Source organism: Oryzias latipes, chromosome 3 (genome assembly GCF_053564925.1).
Source record: "Oryzias latipes strain Hd-rR chromosome 3, Olatipes_Hd-rR_3.1".
Taxonomy (NCBI): domain Eukaryota; kingdom Metazoa; phylum Chordata; class Actinopteri; order Beloniformes; family Adrianichthyidae; genus Oryzias; species Oryzias latipes.
This window is the reverse complement of record NC_136239.1, coordinates 34,650,527-34,673,756: the sequence shown is the minus strand read 5'-3', so window position 1 is coordinate 34,673,756 and position 23,230 is coordinate 34,650,527. Positions and strand designations below refer to the sequence as shown.

Here is a 23,230-nt window from a genome sequence, read left to right as displayed (position 1 = left end):
AATTGTGCATTATCAGCATTAACCCACTTTGCGGAAGCAACTGCTTTCACGGCGTGCGTTAATTTCTGATAATGCACACTTCCTTGGCCATTAACCCTAACTTATTGTTTTGTTCAAAATTCAGAAACATTCATGATTAGACGTATTGGACAGCAGCTGGTTGAATCCTTATTACACTACCTTCTGACAGATTTATCTGTAAAAAAGAAATCATAAATAATATGGTTTTGATGGATTTAATTAATTAAGAAAACACAGCTACTGATGTCAAATATAACATATTTTGATCTTTGTTTATTTCATGTTTTTTTGTTATAGTTTCTTTTGCCACAAATAACCCTGAACTGAAACTTTATTAGATATTTTTGTTTCTCTTATATTAAACCCCAAATTTGTTGCACTCAGAATTTCCAATGAAGAAAAAAAAAACTTTATTTAATATTATCTGTCCCTACACATGATTAAACAAGAACCACAGTCAGAGGGTCATTCATTCAATTTGTATTTAATTTACCACATTTAATTACCCACAGCCTGTGCCCTCTTTGACCCTGCTGGAAACCTCCAATCACTAATGGATGCACTTAGTTGATTTCTTCGCCTGGAAACTTTGGAAACACTTGTCTTTTTCACATCTGCTGCTCAGTGAAAAGCAGTAAAGATGATGACAGGAGATTAAAGGGTTTAGTTTTGTTCATTGATATAAAGGATAAGGGTGGCTGAATTTATTGACCAAATCAGGAGTGCAAAGCCACCACTATGAAGGCCCTGTGAAGCTCTTACGGCAGCCAGACACTTTGATCTTTACCCAAGCTGTCACAGTCAGTGCAGGCTTTGGTTTGAACATCAGGTGAACTGAAAGGGACAGAGACTTGCATTAGTGACCTCAATTTAAATTAAGAAAATGTCTCCCGCTGTCTATTTGTACCTGTTGGGATTGAAAAACAAGAGATGAGATGAGTTTTGAGTCCTTCTTTACTTGCAAGGGGAGAAGTGCATTAATTCCTGGGCAATCTAACCTCTCCAAAGTATAGAGGTCAACACGCAATGTTTAAAGCCAGGACCGTTAGTCGACCAAAATAACACAACAGCTGTCATTTCGTGTCAGGTTTGTTTGTTCAAGTAGATTCTGCCTATATGTGCAGAATTTTCCGGCCACAAAGAGGAAGTTCACTCTTTAGTTAGATACCTGTGAGTTAAAACAAGAAACAGTCTGCAAAAACATTCTCATGAAATTATTCAAGAATAAAAGAAAAGACCAAATAAGTAAAGGAAATGAGAAAACTGCAGAAACCCATCTACCCAAGTGGCTTTAAAACAAGGTTTTCTGAGTGTGTGCATGTTATTCTTGAGCTGATTGTTGTTCACCTTTTGGCAAATCCCTTCATGGGTCGCCACAGCGATTCAGGAGTGCACTGGTAGATTGGCAGAGATTTCCGCGCTTGTTGCCCTTCCTGGCACAACCCTGTATTTTATCCGACCTGGGGATGCGCTTTTTTCTACATATTTAGGCAGTAGCGCGAAAGGTCTTGCCTAAAGTCCCACACTGCAAGCTCATCGCACCTTCACTCTAACGTTGTGACTAAGCTTATTAAAAATGACTCAGCATAGCTTAGAAAGGTTACTCAAATAACAAATCGAAAGACATACCACGTAGACATATGTAATTTACTAGATGAATCGATTAATCAATCTATCCTACCAGATCGATTTGTCTGAGGCAAGTTGTTATTCAAATCAAATTACCCTATATCATTAAAAAAACATTTGAAATTTAAATAAATCTATCATAATCCATCTGAAAAAATACCATTGGACTGAGGCTTTATGATTTTCTTGCAAGAAAAACAAGGAATCTGGAAAACGTCACCTGCACTGTTCACTACCCAGGTATTTATCTCTGAGTCACACTGGTTGAATTTTTGGCTTTTAGGTCAGTGAATCCTATCGTTCAAAATGAACCAATATCAACTATGAATCGTATCATAGATCAAAAATTTTGATATGAATGGAATTATTGGTAAAATGAATCGTTATACCCCGATATTTTCCCCTATGAGACTGTAGTTTTAAATAAACCTTCAATCCTAATAAAGGAAGAACATTCAATTATTTTTCTTTACATTTAAAAACATCAGTATAACTACGCAAAGAAGCATCTGCTGTGAGGTGTTTCTTTACAAAACATGCAAATGTTGGGCTGATGACATTGGATGAAGGGCACGTTAGAGCCATTATTCATACAAACATCCTCAAAACAAAACCTGAATAATTAGTTTGTCATTGAACACCTTAAACACACAGGTTGTGATACTGTTTAGTGATGTTTAGGATGTTTTCCTGTATACATGGACTCATTACGATGTTTGTATTGAATTTACTTTCAGTCTTGAGCTTTTAGCCACTTTGCTCCCTAAAGGACAGCAAGATTAATTTCTCCTGCATTTTTATGAAATACACCTGCTTAATAGAGCATTAAGCAGCAGCATATTATTCCCTTAACTTAAGTGGTTTGCATTTAACTTTAATGAAGAGTGGTTAATAATTAAAGTGAAGGAGCCATGTTTCAGTGTCTGACTTGGCTCACTGTTTATTTCTTTCAGGTGATTGTCATTTCTTTGCTGTAATAGACCATTTACACTGTGATTTAAAAATGATTTTACCTCAGCGTTACTGTGAATGTGTTTCTGGTTAGACTTGAGTCTTCCTGCTTTAACGTTTCATAATTAAAAAGTATTTGTCATTGCTAATGACGTAACATGACAACCTTAATGTTTACTCTGAGCTGTGGTGATGCTGTCACTCACGGTGTAATGAGTTCTTTTAAATCTGTGTTCATGCCATTTTCTGGTTAAAAAGATGCACTAAAATACAAGGGTGAAACATAACAGGCAAGTAGAGAATGTGTAAAAAAATTAAAAAATTACAGACTGATCATTTTTCTCTTCCAAAACAAAATCCCCTGTTTAGTTCTGCAGCAGGCCATTGTAGCCACCAAAATACCTATATGATAGAGATGCAATAAACTTTTGACATTATTCTTCCCAAAAGCATAAACTAGCTTTCGTGGAAATGCCCCCAAAAAAATGTAGAAATGCCACAAAACATCTTTTTCTGGAGGATTCTTAGAATTCACATTCACACAATATTATTTTCTTTTAAATATATATATATATAAAAAAAAACATTTAGCTGAAAAACAGATTTTGGTTAATGTTAATTTCATGTGACAAACTCAAAACAATTGTCTCACACAGAGATGGTATATTGAACAAAGCAAAATGAGCTTTTATTAATATATATATATATATATAAATATACTGACTTTTAAACCTGTAAATGCTAGTTTCCCTCTCAGTATTTGTTAGTAGTAGTAGTAGTAATACCTTTATTTATCCAGGAAGAGATGTTTAGGGACGAGTTCTTATTTAAAATCATGGCCTGACCCAGTGCTCGTGCAGATATTACATAAAACAGAGTCCAGACACAAGAATTACAGAGCAGGTATACAGAAAACATCACAGCACCGTTAGCTTCTGTAGCAAATGTCAACAATAACCTGGTGAAGTGTCTGTATGAACAAAGAGAATATTAATGATGAGAGTTTGCAGGTTTGAAATGAGTTCCAGTCATTTGCAGCAGAGAAGCAGAAAGTTAAAACTAAAGACAAGATTTTCTCCAAGATAGCTGGAATTGCAGTTAAATTGTGGGTCCACCCGGTTAATTGCTGTCTGCTGTGAGTGTTCTGACACAAAGCTGAAGATTAGCCCAAAAAGTTGGTCCTGCTTTGCTCTTTATCAGCATTGCTGCTTGTTCAACTGATCAAGGTTTCTCCTTTGCTTTTGACCTTTTGACTTAAACCATTGAATCTAAACCTGCAGAGATTACAACACATATGTTTCACTTCATAGATCACTTATGCCTAAAGCTTTACAGTAGATGTGGAGCTTATGCCTTAACGGAACAAAGGAAAAATATTAGTTTCCCTTTTCTGTGTCACAGAATAAAGGGAAATTGACTTTTTTACAGGTGGTTGGGAGGATATTTTCTCTTTTAAGCAACTAACCAGTTCAGCACTCCTAGGTGCTTAAACGTTTTAAACTTACAGTTTCTACTGTAACTAAGCAAAGTTATTTGAGGAACTTTACATTTAAGAGACTTAACGTTTGTACCCTCTCGGCTCTTGGATGTAGCAAAAACTTGAAAGGAGGAAATGTGAGCAGAGGTGATCAGTGTGTTCTGTAGAAATCACTGCTTAAGGGGGAAAGCCTCACCAGAGCAACCCGAGGTCTCCTGGGATCGCTCTCAGGTTCTTCTCCTGGCAACATCAGGGCTAACAGCGGAAAACTGACACAAAGAAATTTGTCCTTCAGAGTAAAAGTCAGGGCTTCACTGAGAATGTGATGGAGGAAGACAGAGGAAAACAGCTTGGAGCTGTGATTAGGAAAGCACAGGGAGGAAAATGCTCTGCAGGGTTTCCTTGAAAGGTTCCTAAAGCATATCAGCAGCACCTTTCATGTAGACGTTTATTTATGATGAGTAATTGTTCATTACAGAGGACTCTATCTATGAATGTCTCAGGCTCAGTAATGTTTACTGTCCTATGGAACCTTTATTAGTTATACATCTGTTAACGTAACAGATATTAAATGGATTACCTTTTTTGAAAGATAATTCACCCATGATGCAGCAGGTCTGGAGAAATTAATGATGATTAAGGAACAAGAATTAAAGGGCTTGACAGCAAAAAATTTAAAAACATTAATTCAGTTTGCATCTTCTTCATTATACTTAGATCTAACTTTTTTATAGTTGCTGAGCTTCAGTATTGTCCACAAAGCTCCCTAAGAATTTTTAATGAGTTCCTTCATCTTCAGTTTGTTTGTTTTTAACATTACTAGATAAAAAAAACTGAAATTCTCTTTACAGAGTGTTGTGTCATAAAAAAGGTTTCAGTTCTTTTTAAAATCATGCACATTTTACTCTTAGATCTCAGTGACAAAACTCTGAAGTCTAAAATACAAATTCGTTTCCTTTTTTTAATTTTTATCATCATTTTTAAATCTTATTGATTTAATTTGTTGGTTTTGTTCCTCACTGATATTTTTTAAAGAAAATTGAGCAGCCATTGAAGTTAAATCCAGTAAAGCAGAAGAAAGAACATTCATGAAGGATTACAAGTTAATTAATTAAAAACAGGATATACTATTAGTGGAAAATGCATTGGAATTGGGCGACATGAAAACAAAAATATTTTGTTTTACATGGAAATAAGGTAGTAAGGTTCAGAATAAAAAATAATTTCCAAAAGAGATACAATTTAAAAAAAGTAATATTATGCTGATAAATTAGTTAGCTAATATTTTACTATTAAATTCAAAATTAATATTTGTAAAATGGTGCAAATCTCTCAAACATTATATTAAAGGAAACATGGAAATCTCTGTTATTTAAATGTCAGCCAAGAATTAATTCCTAGCAATTGACCTTACCTTTGCTGCACACTCCCAATGGTAAAAGCAAATGTTACCGTTATTCTAAAAATAACCAGCTGAGCCATAAAAAGCATTACTCTATACATATTGCTACAAGCAAATGCCGTTTTTTTTGTTGCTTTTACCATATGTCATGGGAAATAAAAGTAACCTCTTGAACTTCATTTTAATACATCAAGTGCTTGCCTGGCAAAAAAATAACACTTAAAAAAAACTTATAAGGCACTAGACTAAAACATTTGCATTCCTTAAATTTTTTAAAACTAATGTTTATGTAATGTTTTGTGAGTTTTCCAGAATTTGCTGTTTATCAATCCTCTAATTTTTAGTATCTATTTTTTTTTATTTCATTTACTTTTCTGCATTTTTTTGACCACATTTTCTCCATGCTTAAGCATCAGTTTACGCAGGGCAAGCAAATGTTAAACAGTCTGCAAAGCTACCGCAAGAGAAATCATTTAATGACATCCGACAGAGATTTCAATAAGGCCAGATCTTACGAATGCGAAAAATAAAGATTTATTTGTAACACAAAAATGTGTAGGAAATAGTGCATAGTCTTTTAGCAGTTAGGCTCTGGGCAGATGATGTCTTTATTCTGGTGGGATAAACTTGGAGCATAAATGGCTAAACCCCAAAACCTAGATGCTGGTGGTGCATGAGGCCAGTTCACAACATTGCATTGGTGGAGAATAGGACGGCGGAGGGTCGGAAAACCGTCTGGAATGTGAAGAGAAAAACATCCATGAATTTAAAAGCAGACATGAGGTTGTTATTGGAAAAAAAAAAAGCAAGGAATTTACTTACTGGTTTATAGTGAAGGGCTAAAGGCTCTAATGAAAAAGGTTTGAGATGTACTTGTGGCATTTTTTTTATGAAAGACAAGAAATCATTTCATTTGAGCATTTCTGAGTATTTCTCCTTTTGAAGTGCTGTCAATCAAACTGTCACAAAAATGCTTAGTGTTGCCGTTATGATGTCACAACGGACCAGGAGTGAGTGCCCATTGCGGAAGCTCCCTGATCTGCCCCATCCAGCGTACACAAGCTCAGGTGTGAGAGAAGAGAAGATGGCACATTGCTGAAGAGACCACACTTACTTTAAGTGCGTCTAAGGCTGGATTTTTTGTTTGTCGCACATGCATTTAAAATTAAGCTTAATGTTAAAGCCCCAAATGTGTCATGTGTTCTCTCTTACCGAGTGTGAAGACTTGCTGTGCCGCATTAACTGGAGACGGTAATAATAAAAACAAGAAAAAAATCAGTGTAACTTTTTATATATTGCCTTGATGAAAATAAAAAAAAATATCATGAAATTCAGGAGGCCCGATCAGGCTGGCTTCTCATCCTGCAGCAGGTCCCTGTCTGGAGCCAGCTTGCCTCTCAGGAGCCGGCATACTGATCAGGATCGCTACTGCCCCATGAGGCCTGTGACAGTTTGTCTAGGGCAGAGGTGGGCACTGAGGGCCGCATTCCTGCATGTTTTCCAGCATACCCTGCTCTGGCATGTTCTGATTGGCTGGACACACCTGAACCAGGTAATCAGCCATGAGTAGGGCAAGACTATCTGGAAATCATGCAGACACACCGGCCCTCGAGGCCTGGAATTGCCCACCCCTGGTCTAGGGTATACCTGCCTTTACCCAACAGTAGCCGGGACAAGTACTGTTGGCCGATTTGGTTGAGACGGTGCACATGGGTACCAAACTGTGCCGCTGAAATTGAGATGCTGCCAGAACTTTGTGCCGCACCCATCGCTCAGATCGCACAGCTAGACCTTCGATCACATCTGTTCCATCAGATTGACATTAAATCTGGCCGCCTCTGCCACGAGAATCATGTTTGGTGTGAACGCTGCTTGACCCTTACCCGTAACCCAAACTGAACCCTTCTTCTGGGTCTGTGCAACCAAGAAAAAACCTCAGCACTGGCAATAGTCACTTTCTTCCCTCTTTATTTGATCTAATTATTGTCTACTTCTATTTTTAATTGTAAAGCGTTTCGAGTTGCACAAGTACGAGAAGCATTTTTTTATGAATAAAGTTTGAGTTTAAAGGATTTTTTATGGCATTTTATTTTATTTGCTGTGCAAGTGAATTCAGCAATCTACATGTGCAAGCATCAAAGCAGTTCTGAGCCACAGCCAGTGCTGCTTGCTGGTGCAATGTAGCCTAAATCATGATGTAAGGCATTTTTCATGGACTCATCAAAGTTCTTTTTTTGTGTGTAATTTTATTAAACAGCAGGGTCTGCTTTACACATTTTGTCATTCACCACATTGTTCAAAAAGTCTCGACTTGTAACAAAAAAAAATGTCATTTTTCACAGTTTCTTTACGGCTAAAGAGAAACTTTTAAGAATAAAGACTGTCAGTCGGTGTCGTTGACCCCCCCCCCCCCCCCCCTCCCGTGTCAAGCTCTTCACTTATGCAAGGCACAGCTTGCAGAAAAAGGGGATTAAGGGCGGGGCTACTCAGCTCAACACCAATAGCCCAAGTAGAGGAGGTTTGGGAAACAGAGGCTTCAGATAGACATGAAAATGGCTTTTTGAGACATTTAGCTTGTGGGATTTTGGTTAAAAACGTCATAATCATTGTTAAAACACCACAGGGAACGGTTTTATTTAAAAAAAAATTGTCATTGGGGTCTTTAATTGATGAGTGGCGTGTAGAGTAATTGCCGCAAAAAGCCAGTTTACCTAGAAGTGAGGTAGTACGTCCTCATTGAAATTACACCAAAGCTTTACTCTGCTTGATTTTATTGTGAGCTTTGCATCAATTGTTTCTCTGGAAGACTTAAACTTTATTGTGACAGTTCAATTAAATTTACTAAAGTGAACTGCACACATTTATTCCGCCAACATCTGGACTGAGCCATGATTTAACCGGGTAAATTGTCTCCTTATTATAATAAAACAGACATTTTTTAAAAAGCGATAATACAATTTTGAACAAGCGAATACAGTTTTGTTGTGTGGCTGTAGCTCCGTATGCAGCATTTGTATATACAGGCTCATACAAACCATCTTTTCTACTCTAAGCTTTCTTCATCTGGGGAACATGATGTTTTATATCACAGAAATGAAAAGGATAATGGGTTCAGGGTGAACACGTTACGCACATCATAGTCAATGAAGTTTACAAGAAAAAGTAGCAGAAAGGAAACCTTTGAAAAACCCTTAATATAAAAGAACATTCGAATAAAAATAAATGGAATTGTATCTACAAGCTAAGAGCTAGTAAATTTGGTTTGTTTTTTAATATCTACAACACGATTACAATTGCAAACATATAAATACAAAATACTGCAAATATTTGGGAATGATTCCTACAACAACTACTTATGTTTGAAAGAAAAGGGGTGTCTTTTGGAGTACCATAAACAAAAAGTAGACTAATTTTTCTATTTAAGTTAATTGCTAATTATTTTACCCGCCATCTAAATGAATGAATATGACACTGATTGAAAAACTCCTGAGGTTCACTGACATTTACAACCTAAAAGCCTTTTTCCTCAGAGCTTTTCTCTCATTGAAATAAACTTTTCAGTTTGCTTTAAACACATGTGATCTTTTTCTTTTGGCTGCTCCCTTTAGGGGTTGCCATCTTGAATCATCCATCCATCCCTGCCCTCTCCATCTTCATACCAAACACCGTTACCTTCTTCTTCATTACATCCATGAACCTTCTCTTTGGCAGATTTTGTCTTCCTCCTCCTGGAAGCTTTAACCCCACCATCTAAAACGTCTCAATCTTTATTTTCAAAGCAACTAACATGACATAACACATCCCTCTCACGCAATCCAGTTTATCCATCTCTCTCATTCCCAGATAGAACCTCAACATCTCGAAAACAAATTTGCCATTTAGACTTTTTGTAATTGAAAAACATAATGACAAAGTTAACAAAACCCCTATTTGATATAAATGGTGGATCCTTGTGGAATCTTTTGCCAAGCATTGCCCTTTTTCTACTTTTGCTTCACAATATCCTAAGAGTTAAACATATTTTTATTCTTTCATGACATCTTTAACTTTGTAAAAAGACAGCAGTTCTTTTTGCAACAAAATGTCCCCTTACAGTGATGGTGCCACCGCTTGTATTTTCATTGGGGTGGTATTGGGAGTTGATAACTTTGTCTTTATTTTTCTCTTAGTTAGAAAGTTTAATTAGTCATACTGTCATCAGACCACATGCATATGGTAGAGAAGCTGAGATATATTTGCTCTTATGTGCAGCTTTTTTGTGTGTTTAGGACTATGTTTCCATGGTTATTTATTGCATACTTATTTTAGAACAGTCTTTTTGTATTCTATTTACTTTGTTCAAGAGGGAACTCATATATGTAACACAAAAAAGTAAAATGCTAAATGGTTTATAATTATTTGGTGCTTTACTACCTTCTTAGAAAGCCCAAAGCACTTCACAGTCACACCCATGTACACACTCACACGCACACACTGATGGCGGCTCTGCTGCCAAACACTGGCGCCAACTTTTAACCACCAGGAGCAGCGTGGGAGTTCAGTGTCTTGCTCAAGGAAATATCAGCACATGATCTGACAGGGTGGGAACTGAACCTGTGATTTTCCAAGAAAGGAATGATTGACCTACCTCTGCACCACTGGTTCCCCAAGTCGACTTACAGTAGTTTGAGGAAAATAAACTATTCTGTAGTCTAGAAAATCTTCATAAATGGCTAAATTTACAAGAATTATCCTCTGTATTTGAAGAAGAAAGTTCTGAGTATTTGATCTATAAAAATTAAGGTTTGAATAAAAAACGATTTATATTTCAGGTTCATTTCTTTATTTAATATCTTTATTTTAAAAGGCAGTTTTGCTTCTAAGCACTTCAGGTCATTCTATATTGAGTTCTGTCTGAGTTTGTATTATAATTTAAATGAAACAACAAATTGCATACAGTAAATATAAAATACAAGATACATCTTATTATTGACACTGATAGATTACTACAGTATAGATATGTGTTCACCGAATATTTCAGCGAAAAAGCGTCAATGACTACAAGTAAAAAGAAAAGTTTCATTTTGCCACAACAAACTTTTTACAATTAAAACCGTGAGTCCATCAGTTTATTAAGTCAAAGGTCATCTTGAAAAAAAAAGAAATGAGGAAAAATGCAAAAACTGCTGTGAAAACACTTAACCCTTGTTCTATCCTATGGGGTCAAGATGACCATTGACGTGTTATCCCTACCATTATAGAGGGGGATTCAGGTGGAGAGGATTTCATGTAATCCAGGAAACCAGTGAAGATCACAAATCATTGAAGAAAAAAGTTCAGCGCACTGTCTAGTGGGGTCTAGTGCCTAGGATAGCACAAGGGTTAAAAAGTTTGTTTTAGAAACTTTGTTGCTTCAAAGCAGTGTTTTCTGCGGGACAGGAATTCAAATTTAACTCCAACATAAGATAACATAAGCATTAAAGCAACTTACAGAGGGAGAAATTCATTTAGAGGCTTTTTTTTAGTTAAGTAAGGCTGTGGAAACAGACAGCAGCAATAGATCATAAGAACAAAAATTATATCTCCCAGAGAAAAAAAATATAAGATCTGGAGGCTGCGGTCTCATGCTAGCCTTGTAAATAAGAACATGCGAGTGGGCAGCATCTACATCTGCCCAGCATGCAGTTTGAGCAGAAATGATAAGCCTCAGAGCTGTGAAAGATTATAACTGATGGGATGTTTGAAAGCATGTATCTATTTAAACAACATTGCTGTAATCCATCACAATAAAGTGACAACAGTTGGCTTTGTCAGGCCCTTTTCTGGCTTCATTCAACCAGTTTCATTCCATCTTTTTTAATGCAAATTGTCAGATAAGATATGCAAACTAAAAACAAAAAATGTCTTACAAATTTTTCAGATGTGTTTAGTCATGTGCTTCAGTCCTCAAGCAGATGGAAAGCTGATGGTTTTCTCAGGTACATTTTTAGCCTCTTCTCTGAAGCCTGTGAGGTTTATTTGAGGTGCTGATGACAGTCTGCAGCTCAAGAAAACCATCCCCATAAAGCCGCTTTTGTGAGACTATCTTGACATAGGCCAGCACAATGAATCCCAAATTTATCGTTATCACGTTATCAAGCTGTGCAATACGCATATTGCAAAAGCCGGTGAAAATTGCAATAAATGGTTGCATTAAATGTGCAAAAACAATCATGTGGCAGCTTGAAGTATTTAACGAATCAAATAAATCCATTTATCTATTTGGCTAATCGGATAGAACCTTTTATGTTGCCCACCTCCTATGTAGAAAAGGATCATTTGGAGTGTAATTGAAGTTATGTTGAGTCTTATTTAAATTAAACTGTTGCAGTGAAATGGAAATGATGTATTTACCGGTAGTTGTCTTGCTATTTTTTTGTATCACAAGTTTGGTCTGCCAGTTGGCTGACAGACCAGATTCATTTCCGTTGTAGCTTTCTTTTTGTCTGCATCGCTTTTTTTGTTTGCTGCAACTTTTTTTTATGTGTTTGCTTTTTGTTTTCAGTTACTTTTCTTCTGCTGTGATGGTGGTTATTATTTGCAGCGTTTCTTTTTTATTTGCAGTTACTTTTTTTGTTTTGCAGTTGCTTTTTTTATTTTGATGCAATGCCGGTTCTCGGCCACCATATTGAGTTGCCCCTCCCGCAATACAAACAAATTTCTGTTTTTCTTGCATTTTTTTTTAACATGACTTTTTATCTGAGTTTGTTCTGTTTTTGTTGGAAAAATTGTCTGATACTTTCATATTCAACATGATCTGGGTTGACATTGTGTCTTTTTTGATTATAATCATAAAATGATATAAAAAGTAATTTCTGCTCTAGGGACTGTGAGGTGACCCGTGGATAGTGTCACTTTAGTTACCTTGAGAAAAGGTGACTTCAATAGAATAGCAAAGCCAATTCAAAAAGGAAAACAGAAAAGGTAAAATGAGGCACTGAATGACTTGATTTTTAAAAAAACCTTAAATGTAATTTCCAATGTAATTTGTGTTTTTGGTGCTTTTTACATTCTTGTGGCATTTCTCTGTTGATGGAGGATATATATTAAGAAAATTAAGCTTAAGACTGTGTTTCTGACTATTTATTCAAATTATGGTGAATCAGCTGACGAAAAATACAGTTTTGAAAAAGCAATTAGTTGATACAGAAAATCTGCAATCCGCAGGCCACAAGCTCTCTGCTTGCTCCATTTGGAAGTGAATACATTGGCGTCTTTGTTTGCATCACCCAAGCTGGAATCTGGTTTAAAACTGTACAGCTGGATAGCTCCAATATTGCTCGCCATTTTTGTTGAACCAGCAAAGTTATCCTGCGTTTATGAGGGGCTGTAAGCTAGAAGGAGAAAGCGTACAGTGATCCCTTGCTACAACGCGGTTTACTTTTCGCTACTTCATGGATTTGCATAGTGCATTGTGTTCTGCATTCTGATTGGCTAAAAATTCACTCTGCTTCTTCTCTACCTGTGCGTCAATAACGTTGCAGTTTAATATGTACACGGAAGTAAAACAGCTTGCCAAATTTACATTACGTACGTGCAAATTCTCTTGCAATTTCGAGTTTCTCTAAAACCCTTAGAAAAAAGAGCAACAACAACTGCCTATCACTATGTTCTCCCAAACAAATAAACCTGCACCGCGGGCTTCAAAAGAAGAAAACACTGCAGAGCGGAGTCAGGATGCAGCGGCTCAGTCTGAAGAGCAGTGAAATACACCTGAGTCGCTATTTGTCTGACTGTACTTTGTATTTTTTTCATAATCATTTTACATTTTCTCCTGTTTAATCCAATTACTCGGGTCGCGGTGGGCGGGGCTAATCTTCGCAATTTGAAGTCTTCTGTTCACATCGATGATAAAAATTATTATTTAAAAGTACAGTACAGAAGTTATTTGTGAAACAAATGCTTGAGCCTGTAAAATGTTTTTTTCTTATTTTCAATGGAGAATAGAGTATTTAATTGTATAATAATTGTAAAAAAAAAAAAAAAAAAAGGTTTCTACTTCGCGGATTTTGCCTATCACGGGTTCTTTTTGGAAAGTAACCCCCATGAAAAAACAAGGGTTTACTGTAAACTAAAGGGAAGACAGGAAATTAAGACTGAAAATGCCATATTTGAAGCAACATCAGCAGTCGCAGGAAGTTTTAAAGCCATCAAACGTTCACTTTTACTATTTCAACAAGTTTCTTACGTTGTTTCTCATGGTTAATAATGGATCCTATACAAAAACCACCATGAAAAAGCAGACAACTTTGCAGCTGTTCCCTTGTTAAATGTCTAGTAAACAGGTAGTGTCAGTGGGGAAGGGCTCACAAACCCAAAATGAAAAATAACAAGCAGTGAAGAAGAAAATTGGTTGCCAACTAACTTCTGAATGGAAAAGTTATCACAGCCTTCGTTTTTTAGGCACTCCTCAGCTGATAACAGCAGCTGACTTCACACCTACACACAGTGAGCAGATGGAGATAAAAGGTCCGAGGTGTTGAAGTAATGGAGGGTTAAAGCGACCTGTAATCTTCCTCTTTAACAGGCAGCTGCCCAACAGATCTGGCAGATCCAAATTTTGCAGTACAATAAATATATTCTATAATATATAAAATATTTCTGTAGAATTATTTACAGTATATGTTTATTTCATTAGTTTACTTTCATATCAGAACTGCGATAGGAGTACAGGTTTGTAGAGTTGAAATAAAATCAAAGGAGAAAAGTTTAAATACTTCAGAACATAGCAGTCTCTGACCAGAATGTACACCTGGATGTGGCAGAAAGTTTACACAATAAAATGCACACTTAAAACTGAATGGCTCCCAGCCCAAACTCATGAATGTAGACCCCTGCAGGTCCCAAAGCACTCTTTATTTGAAAAGCTCCAAACCACATCAATAATTCAAAGCAGTTTTCAACTTTGTTTGTGGAGCTCTGAAACAAAACAGGATCGTTTTTTGCAGCTTGCTGTGCAGAGGTGGAGCCATCAACCTCTGATCAGAAGGCTTGAAGTTCAGTGTGTTCTTAAGGAACCCCACATTGCTCCTAGCGGTGCAGCTCGCGCCTTGGCAGCTGTGCCTCCACTGGACAATTGAACTGCTTTGACTCTGGAAACTGAAGCTTCTGGAGGAAAAAATAGATTTTCCCTCCAAGAAATCCTATTTATGGTTTTATTCACTGTCCTAATGTTTCAGAGAATGGAATCATTGTAACCCTCACCTCCATCAGGCACAGCAGCACTCTTAGTGCCCAATTTGGAGGTACTGGTTTGGACACCTTTTTAAGTTGAGATTTTTTTTTAGCACATTTAAGGTTACCTTAAGTTTTAAGTTTAGAATTTAAATTTTTCTTGAATTTTAATTCTTCTGTATGCCTTATGTTTTATTTATGGTGTTCACATTTGGACCTCAAGTCTGTAAAAAAAATAATCCTAATCTGTTTGAGAGTATTAGTATAGCATCTGAAAAAATACAAATATTTGTTTCAGTTTTTGTTTTGGTCTTATTATGGTTTATTTGATTAGTTTGGTCATGTATTTGGTAAAAAGACGACAAATATTAAGATGTTCTCTTTTAGATTTACTTCAGTTAGAATGTGTATTGTTACCATTTGCTTATTTACCTTTTTTTAAGACATAATTTCAAACACATTAATATCCAGGCAGTCTGAGTGTTCTGTTTTAGTGTTTCAAAAGAAATCTGATTTCCTTGTTTTTGCATTTTGTTGGTTCCTTTCTATTTAGATGTTTGTAACTGTGGCTCTACCTGACATGACCTTTTTATCCATCAACATTTGCTTCAGTGTTGCTTTTTTTAAGGCACACCTGGATTCACTTTGTAATGATCACAGCTGCTTCTTGTTACTGATTAGTCCCTCAGCGTGTCAGAACACTACAGATAATCTGTTCCTGGATTTTATTGTTGCTTTGTGTTTCCTCTGTTTCTTGTTCAGATTTTGATTTGCGTTTTATTTCTTTAATGCTCTCCAGTTTATTCTTCTGTCAGCCTTTGATTTCCTACATTTGAGACCTTCACAAACACACAAAGTAGCAGCCAGCGAGGGAATCTGGACCTTTGAAAAGACACATGTATGTATGTTTGAGAAAGAGGCAGCGTCTTTATTTTTATTTTTTTCTTCCATTTAATTTAAACATTAGCAACGAGCTGACCTGAACTACCACAGGATACTTTTGTTATCGGCTTTAAACGTGGTGCCATAAGTATTTTGGTTGTATAAAAGTGGACTTTGTTTTTATTTTTTATATTATCTTTCATTTTATTAATCGTTATTTTAGGTGCATTAGTCTGGCTAATGCTCCAACTTTGCAGTATAAGTACTCCTCATTGCAATGGTACATGAAAGAAAAACACATCATCTGACTAAAATAAACCCGGCTGTTTTTGCTTTAGATTCATGACTATTAGATTTATGTCCAAAGAAAGAAGACTGTTTCAAAACCAAAATGTTTCTTAGTTTTCTCCCAAAGATTTCTTAGCAGAATGAATGGATTTAACCTAGATTCTGCCTTAATTGTGTGATGCAGCCAAATGTTCAGATCTCATAAAAAAGACTTTCCCGACAAGGGGAAGACAGAAAAAGTGTCCAAAAGATGAGAGCTCAGTAATGGGAATGTGTTTCTGGATATTACCCTGGCTACAGTTACACTAAACCTTTAGAAAAAAAAATTACAAAGGGAAGCATTTCCTATAGTTCCACATGTCTGTACAAAGCCAGTATTATCAAATGTGATTTTTTTTTTTTTTTTTTTTTGACTCTGGAACAGAATGTTAATCCTTCATGTAAAATTCATAACCATATAATCTAAAAAAAGTGCATATTTAGATTGATTTTTATTTTCTTTGTGTGTGCATTTCTGCTAAAAATGGAAATGGTTTTTGCTGTAAAATAAAATGTTGTTTTAACTCAAAGGAAAAGATGAATTACACTATTTTTGTCTGTTACCTTGCATTAAATGTTTAGGTGTATGTTCAATAATTTAAAGGTTAATGCTAACAGAGAAAGCGATCGCTTTAAATGTTTAAGTATTTATCCAAATACTGTGTGGATTTCGTTTTTCTGCTCATATATTCTACCAGCCAAAAATCATCTGACATAAACAGTGACAGACAGTTAATGCAAGTGAAAACAGCTGAGCTTACAGGTAACACGATTATAGATGCACACATTTTTTATTACAAGGTGCAAACTTGAAAATCTGAATTCTTTTTAGAGGTTTTTGAGATTCACTTTAAAAAAACAAAGAAATAACTTGATGAAGACCTAATTAGCTATGTATTTTATTTTTAAGTGAAGAGGAGTGTGATTACAGCTATTTTCTATTATTAGTTATAGCATAAATATTCAAAAATATGTCTTGTTCTACCTTTTTTAAAGTACCCACTGAAATGGAGTGTTTAGGTAACAACAGCCTCCTACAGTCACATGCTCGTGGTGCATTATTAGCATTGCCAGTTTCCACTTGTTCACTAGTTTGTTCAGATGTCTGAGAGTTTCTAAAAACAGAATCCCACTACAAGACTAGTGGTTAACTTTTGAAATCTGAAAGTCCAAGTTATGTCTCCAAGTTATGGTCTGAAACACACAGATTTTGCTTTCAATGAAGCCTAAGAATTGGTTGACTATAAACATAAACTGAAGATAGACAATAGAACAATAGACAACAAAGAAGTCACACACCAGACAAGTTTATGACATGATATGAAGCATAAATGGGTGCAAGTATTTCCATTGTAAAATTTTTGTTTTCCATGAGGTGAACAAATACATTATTTAGGTTTTTGTAAGAATGCTCAAATGCTAAGTAAACTTGACTCTTAACAGAACTGTATCAGGCAGCAGCACATTTCAGGCAGCATATTACATATGAATATTAATTTGGGGTTTGAATAAAGTAACAAAAAAAAAGTCCTCTATAGATGCATGCTGTACTTCATGCATTATTTTTTCTGTCTAATTTTTTGACATTGTCCTTTAAGAACAAACATCTACTGACATTTCAACATGTAAATATGGGCTTGAAGAGGGACCCTGATGTCATAGCTTTGCACCATAGGTAGCTTGTTGTTGTCAGTAGTTGGTAAGTACCGGCATTCATGTGCGCAGTAGTATGGCATCAATGTCCTTTATTTCTATTGCTGCATTGCCCTGTATATCATTATGTGATCAATGTCAGTGACACATTCTTGGAAAAATGCTGGGTTGATATTTTCCTGTGAAAAGAGCACAGAGACTAAAAAGGGCAAGGCTGTCTTTAGTCTGAGCTTCATTTGAGAACACATGCAGACTTTGTACATCCTGGAATCTCTATTTATATCCTTTGTTTTCCCTTTTTACTGATGTCACGCCTATTGCTAACCTTCATATCTACATGAAACTAGTTTTTTTGGAAGTTTTACTCTTTCCTTTTTTCTTTACTAGTTTTATTAGTTCAGCACATCCTGCCAAGGCTAAGGCAGCTTTTACTTTGAATGTTACAACTCTAGATTATTGGGAAAGTATCTGTGGTGCAGATGTTGAGTTGTGATCGGTGGATCTTAGCGTTTGGTTTCCACTTTGCCCCCCCGTGTCTGAAAGTGTCTTTGGGTGAGACACTGATGTCCACATTGCTCCTGGTGGTTATAGATTGCAGTCAGTGTTCGGTGGCAGAGGCGACATCAGTGAGTAAATGTGCGTGTGCAACAGTGAATGGGACTGTGACTGTAAAGCATGTTAGGCCTTAAAGAAAGTCAGTAAAATGCTATATATAAGTATACAACATCTACCATTGAAGTGCTGGGATTATTTGAATTTTTTAAATTTTTTTATGGGTAGACAGAACAAGATGTAACGTAATATTGTAAGACTCATAGCTGTTTTTTACATCTTCCATTTGTCCCATAAAACACATTTAATAGAAAACAAGAAAAACTCTTTTGGTCAAACCTGAAATCCTGTTGCTTTTCTTTGTTCCTTTTAGTTTGTAGTTTGACAGACAAGGGGCAAAAAAGTATTATTGGAATTATTGGAAATCAGTGTTTTTCTCTTTTGCTTAAGGCAAATAAAGTTTGCTGTGGGGAAAAAGTTGCTCAGGTTGCAGGTATTGCTTAAAAAAAACATCTTCTTTTGTTAATTTTAGATGGGTAATGTTTTTAGATGTGCACCTACAGCCAGTCCTTGAAAGAGTCACAGAGTTTCACACGTTTTTATGAATGTAGTGCACAATCATCTCAAGGCCATGGTACAAGTACTGTCTTCCAGATTCACTCCCCCGTTTCCCAGTATTTCAGCAGTTCTCATCACCGTCACTTGGTTCTCATGTTTTGTCTCCTCTCAACCTTGAAATTCCATCTCATCTCCAACCATAAAAACTTCGGTACCAAAAGTTTATTATGTGTGCTTGTAGGACGGCATTCAAATTTAACGATCCCTCTTTAAAAGTAAATTGGAAAGTTAAGCTTATGGAGCTTATGGAGCAGGGTTGTCATTTTTCAGGTGCTGCTTGGGTTGGTGAGACTACTGGAATGAAATCACCAATCAGTTTTTAGGATGGCATGTGTGCGTTACTGTTGAGTACCTGAGAAGAGGTTGTTTCATAGAGCAACCATCCTTCTGATTCAGTCAACTCACGAAAACTTTGCTTGCGTTTCGTTTGTGCCCAATCTTGTTTTCTGTGTAATTGGGGAGCTTGGGAAGATTTATTACATTTAATGTTTTTCCTAAAATTTCTAACTTCATGCTACATTTTGATGAAAAAGGTTCATTATACTGCTTATAAAATACTTTTGATTGGTTTAAGGGGGTTCCACATGGGTGTTTTGAAGCATTATGAAATCATTTGTAAGCTGTCTTCCGTTTTATTAAGTTTAGTGCGAATTTTTTAGTTAAAAACAAAAAATGTATTCAGGTTCAATTTTTAAATAGACTGATTTAAAATAAAAAAAATATTTGCTGCTTTTCGGAACATGAGCAAAAAGATACAAACATGAATTTATAATTTTAAAGTTTAGCTGTAAAGTTTACAAATTCTCTTATTTATATTGGCGTTTTTAAAAGTGTGAAACTAAAATGTAGGCATATATAAATATATTTTAAACCATGTTGCATATCAGTAATTAAATCATATTAAAGCGTAAATAAGAACTTAAAACTCTTGTCGGATTATTATAATCACACGTTTAGATACTTTGAGTGTGTCTGACGGTGTTTTAAAGTAAATATGTACATTTTTAAATGTTTTCAACGTTCTACCTGTACCATTGTATGGTTATATAGTACAAAGATCACATAAATATATAACCCAAATCAACGTAGTGTACAGTTTAAAAAAATCTTTTTTCTGTCCTGACTCAAGAATCAAACATTTTCAATGAAATATGAATAAAAAAATAAATGTTCTGTCTTTTCACACTAGTCTGATTTCTAAAATAATATATTGTACAAAATCAAAAAAAGTACATTAAGCATTTTCAGTTGGTACCCATCAAAAAGAAGAGAAGGGTGGTTCAAATTTATTTAAAAGAAAGAACAAAGTCTTTTTTTAATATTGTTGTATTTTTTTCCCTTTGTAATCTTTTTAAGATTTTATTTTAAGTTGTGTTTTGGCCCAAAATAAGGCGGAGATGTTCTTGATCTATTTTCAGAATCATATTTAAAGCTATGGCTTCAAATTGTGCTGCATGAAGCAGACTGATTTATGATTTTAGGAGCTTCGTGAGCATAAAACTCCTAGCATTTCAACCATAATTGACAGCTTTCAGTCACATGATGTTCCCACTGGTCGGGAGCTTCAAAAGAGTGTTTTAGATGAGGGCTTATACCAGACTGCTGGTTTACCTAAACAAGATTTTCAATCCCCTTCAAAAAAAGCAAAAAGAAAAGAAATCCTGAGTTTGTGTTCTTCCATAACCAAAACTGGCAGAATTATTCAAATCTCTTGAGATGAATTTCAGTGATCTTACATCTACGTAGAAGAGAAGTTTCAACTCCACAGAAAATTACTGCATGTAGAAGTACTGACGGTTCTCTGCCTTTTATTATAAGGATAGGATAATTCAATAGAGAGTTAAAGATAAAAATTATTGTAAAAGCAAAAGAAGGAACATTTCCAAAAGTTGGACACAGAATAACAGCAGGGGGGAGTTCCACTTAAACTGTGATGTGAGGAAAACTATTGTGAACAGGACAACTTTGAACTTTGAATTTAGCAAAGACATGTGACCTCACAGTGTGGTAAAATTTTCTAATAATTTTCCATTTGGATTATTTTTATGTGGAGGAAATACTATTTTTTTCTTTTTAACAGAAACAATCCTTTGACCTTCATTGTTTATACATGATAAATATATCTGGCATTACAATCCAACTGTATCAAGCAGAAAATTGTGGGAGAGATTCATTATATCTTAAAAGCACAAACGTTTCTGTTTTGTTGGAAAAACATGACTATTTGTAATTATTTAGTCCTGCCAGCCTCTTCTTCCCAAATTAATCAGCTTGTTTCCTAAACTATAACTCTAGAGAAATGTCTGTTAAGATTCGTGTTCATCCAGGTGACGTCTTAAGTGTGACCTAAGTAGTTCTGATCCTTTCTTCCTTTGATGGTGGTTGAATAGGGACTGAAGGGAAACAATGTTTTTTTTCATATACATGGATCTCTATGCTGCTAAATGTTAAAAAATTCATTCGATTACTTGTTGTACTAATATTCAAACAGGCCTTTCATGTCCCCACTTCGCCTTCTGTAATCTAATTTTAGCCCGAAACTGTAGGAGGTTTTGGTTTCCAATCATTTTACTGCCACCCTATTGTGATCCACAGGCTGAAAACAAGCGTTGCCAGTAGCACAATGTGAAAGGTGTATGTTGGCAGCGTACATCGGTATCACTCAACACATGCTCGGATCCAGAGGGGGCCAGAGCCTGCCGGGCCCCAAGCGTGATGGCAGCCACACAGCCATGTGTTATCCCTGAAACCACGTCCTCAAAGTTTTACAGTTAACACCACTTGGGGCAAAACTCAGGCTGTGAAAACAGAATCAAAGGTAGATATATATTTAAATTACTGCTCATGCATCTGTAGTTTAGTCATTTTATTTAGGTAAAATGTAAAAACAAAGCGACTCTTGTAAATGTGAAATCAGATTTTTGACAAATGACTCAGTTGCCTCCTTTAAACTAACAAAGCCAAAAAGAAAATAAAGTAAGTTAAATAGAAACAAAACAAAGCAAATAATCTGCAATGAAAGGAAGGAAAAAAAGTTTGTCTGTCCTTACATTTCTGTGCGCCTTTCAAGCTGCGGGCATTTCACACTTAGGAGTCAGTCGCCAACAGCAGCAAAATCGCATGTTGTCGTGTCAGGAGTGAAACCTGAAAAACAAGAAGTGCAGAAGTGTCAGATAAATTCTCTGATTCTTAAACACGTAGAAATGCTGCTGTCCATCAACTGACTAGTCGTGTGTGTGTGGGTTTGCATGTCACACAGAACAGCACGCATTTTAAGTCACGCAGTGTTGCGAAACGTGCCTGTAAGAAAACTGGTTCAATCTGCTTCATATCATTTTGTTGTGATTGATCCAAAATGTGTTCAAAACAGCGTTTCTTATCCAGGTTTTGCTCCATCCTCTATTTCATTAATGCCGTTTGTGGATGCTCACTAATATACAGTAATTTGTGAGTAGTTTAGTCAAGATTTGGAAATACTTTAGTCAGCATTGAATTTTTTAATTTCTTTCTTTAAAACCCATTTAAAACAACTCTTACTGACCAAAGTGCTGGATAACAATACACAATCATAAATAATATAATATAAAGAATAAGAAACAATACCCCTGTTAAAACAGGACTAAAGCACACAAGTGAAATGCAAAAATATGTGCTTATTTAGTTTGCTAATGTTACTGAGAACAAGTGGTTTTTAGTTTTGCAAGTATTTGTGCAGCATGGATGTGCAGCAGAAGGTTGTTCCATAGTGTTGGTGCTGACCCTTGAACAGAACAGACCTCAGAGCCTCAGCTGGGATGTGAGGCTGGAGATGGATAGGCTGGGGTCAACCTGTGTAGACCTTAAAAACTTAAAGGAAAGTTTTAGGATGTATTCTAAAGTCTAAGGGGACTCAATGGAGGCCTGCTTAGTAGTTGTTTGCTCCTAGTTTCTTTCTTTTTTGTTTTTGACAGCAATTTGCTGCAGCCGTTGTCAACAATGGAGGTGGCAGAGGAGAAACTGATGTCTCTCCTCTGTCTTAATTCTCGAGTAAAGAATTGTTTTATTTTTTTCTGGAAAAAAAAAGCTTAAATTAAGAACTGCTGCAATATGATGACCTGGTACAAAATCCAAGATTTTTTAAGAGGCCAGAGTGAAAAGCATATATGAATATCATCTGCAACTAAATTGATTTTTTTTTAAGATAGCTCCAAGGGGGAAACGGGGAAAGTGGGAAAAAAAAGGATGGAGGCCAGAACCCAACGCTGGGGCAGTCCACAGGTCAGAAGACTTTAAAGAAGTGCTGGATTCAAGCTGGGAAAGAGATTGTTGTGCTCCACTGTATCAAACAGAGCAGTAAGACATCAGTTTTACCAGATACCAGTTAAACTTACCAAAATACACCATCTGTGCTGGGACATTTTCTCAAACCAGAATGGTCATTTCCATACATAAACATTATCATCACTGTAGTTGACCCTCCTCAACCTTCACTGTGAATTTGAAAGAAAAAGTTGTTTTTTTAAAATTGGCATGAAATTGGACAGACC

The 23,230-nt window shown here is 35.9% G+C and overlaps 1 protein-coding gene across 3 annotated transcripts in view; it reads left to right on the top strand.

Moving 5' to 3' along the window:
- chst8 (carbohydrate (N-acetylgalactosamine 4-0) sulfotransferase 8) overlaps positions 1-23,230 on the top strand; it is a 263,837-nt gene that overhangs the window by 75,478 nt on the left and 165,129 nt on the right. The window contains exon 1 of one of the 3 annotated variants that reach the window (XM_078944642.1): positions 14,969-15,570. The exons of the other annotated variants lie outside the window; for them this stretch is intronic. The gene's annotated coding sequence lies outside the window, so the exon portion shown is untranslated. Of the gene's footprint in view, positions 1-14,968; positions 15,571-23,230 lie in introns of those variants that run through there. 3 annotated transcript variants of the gene reach the window in all.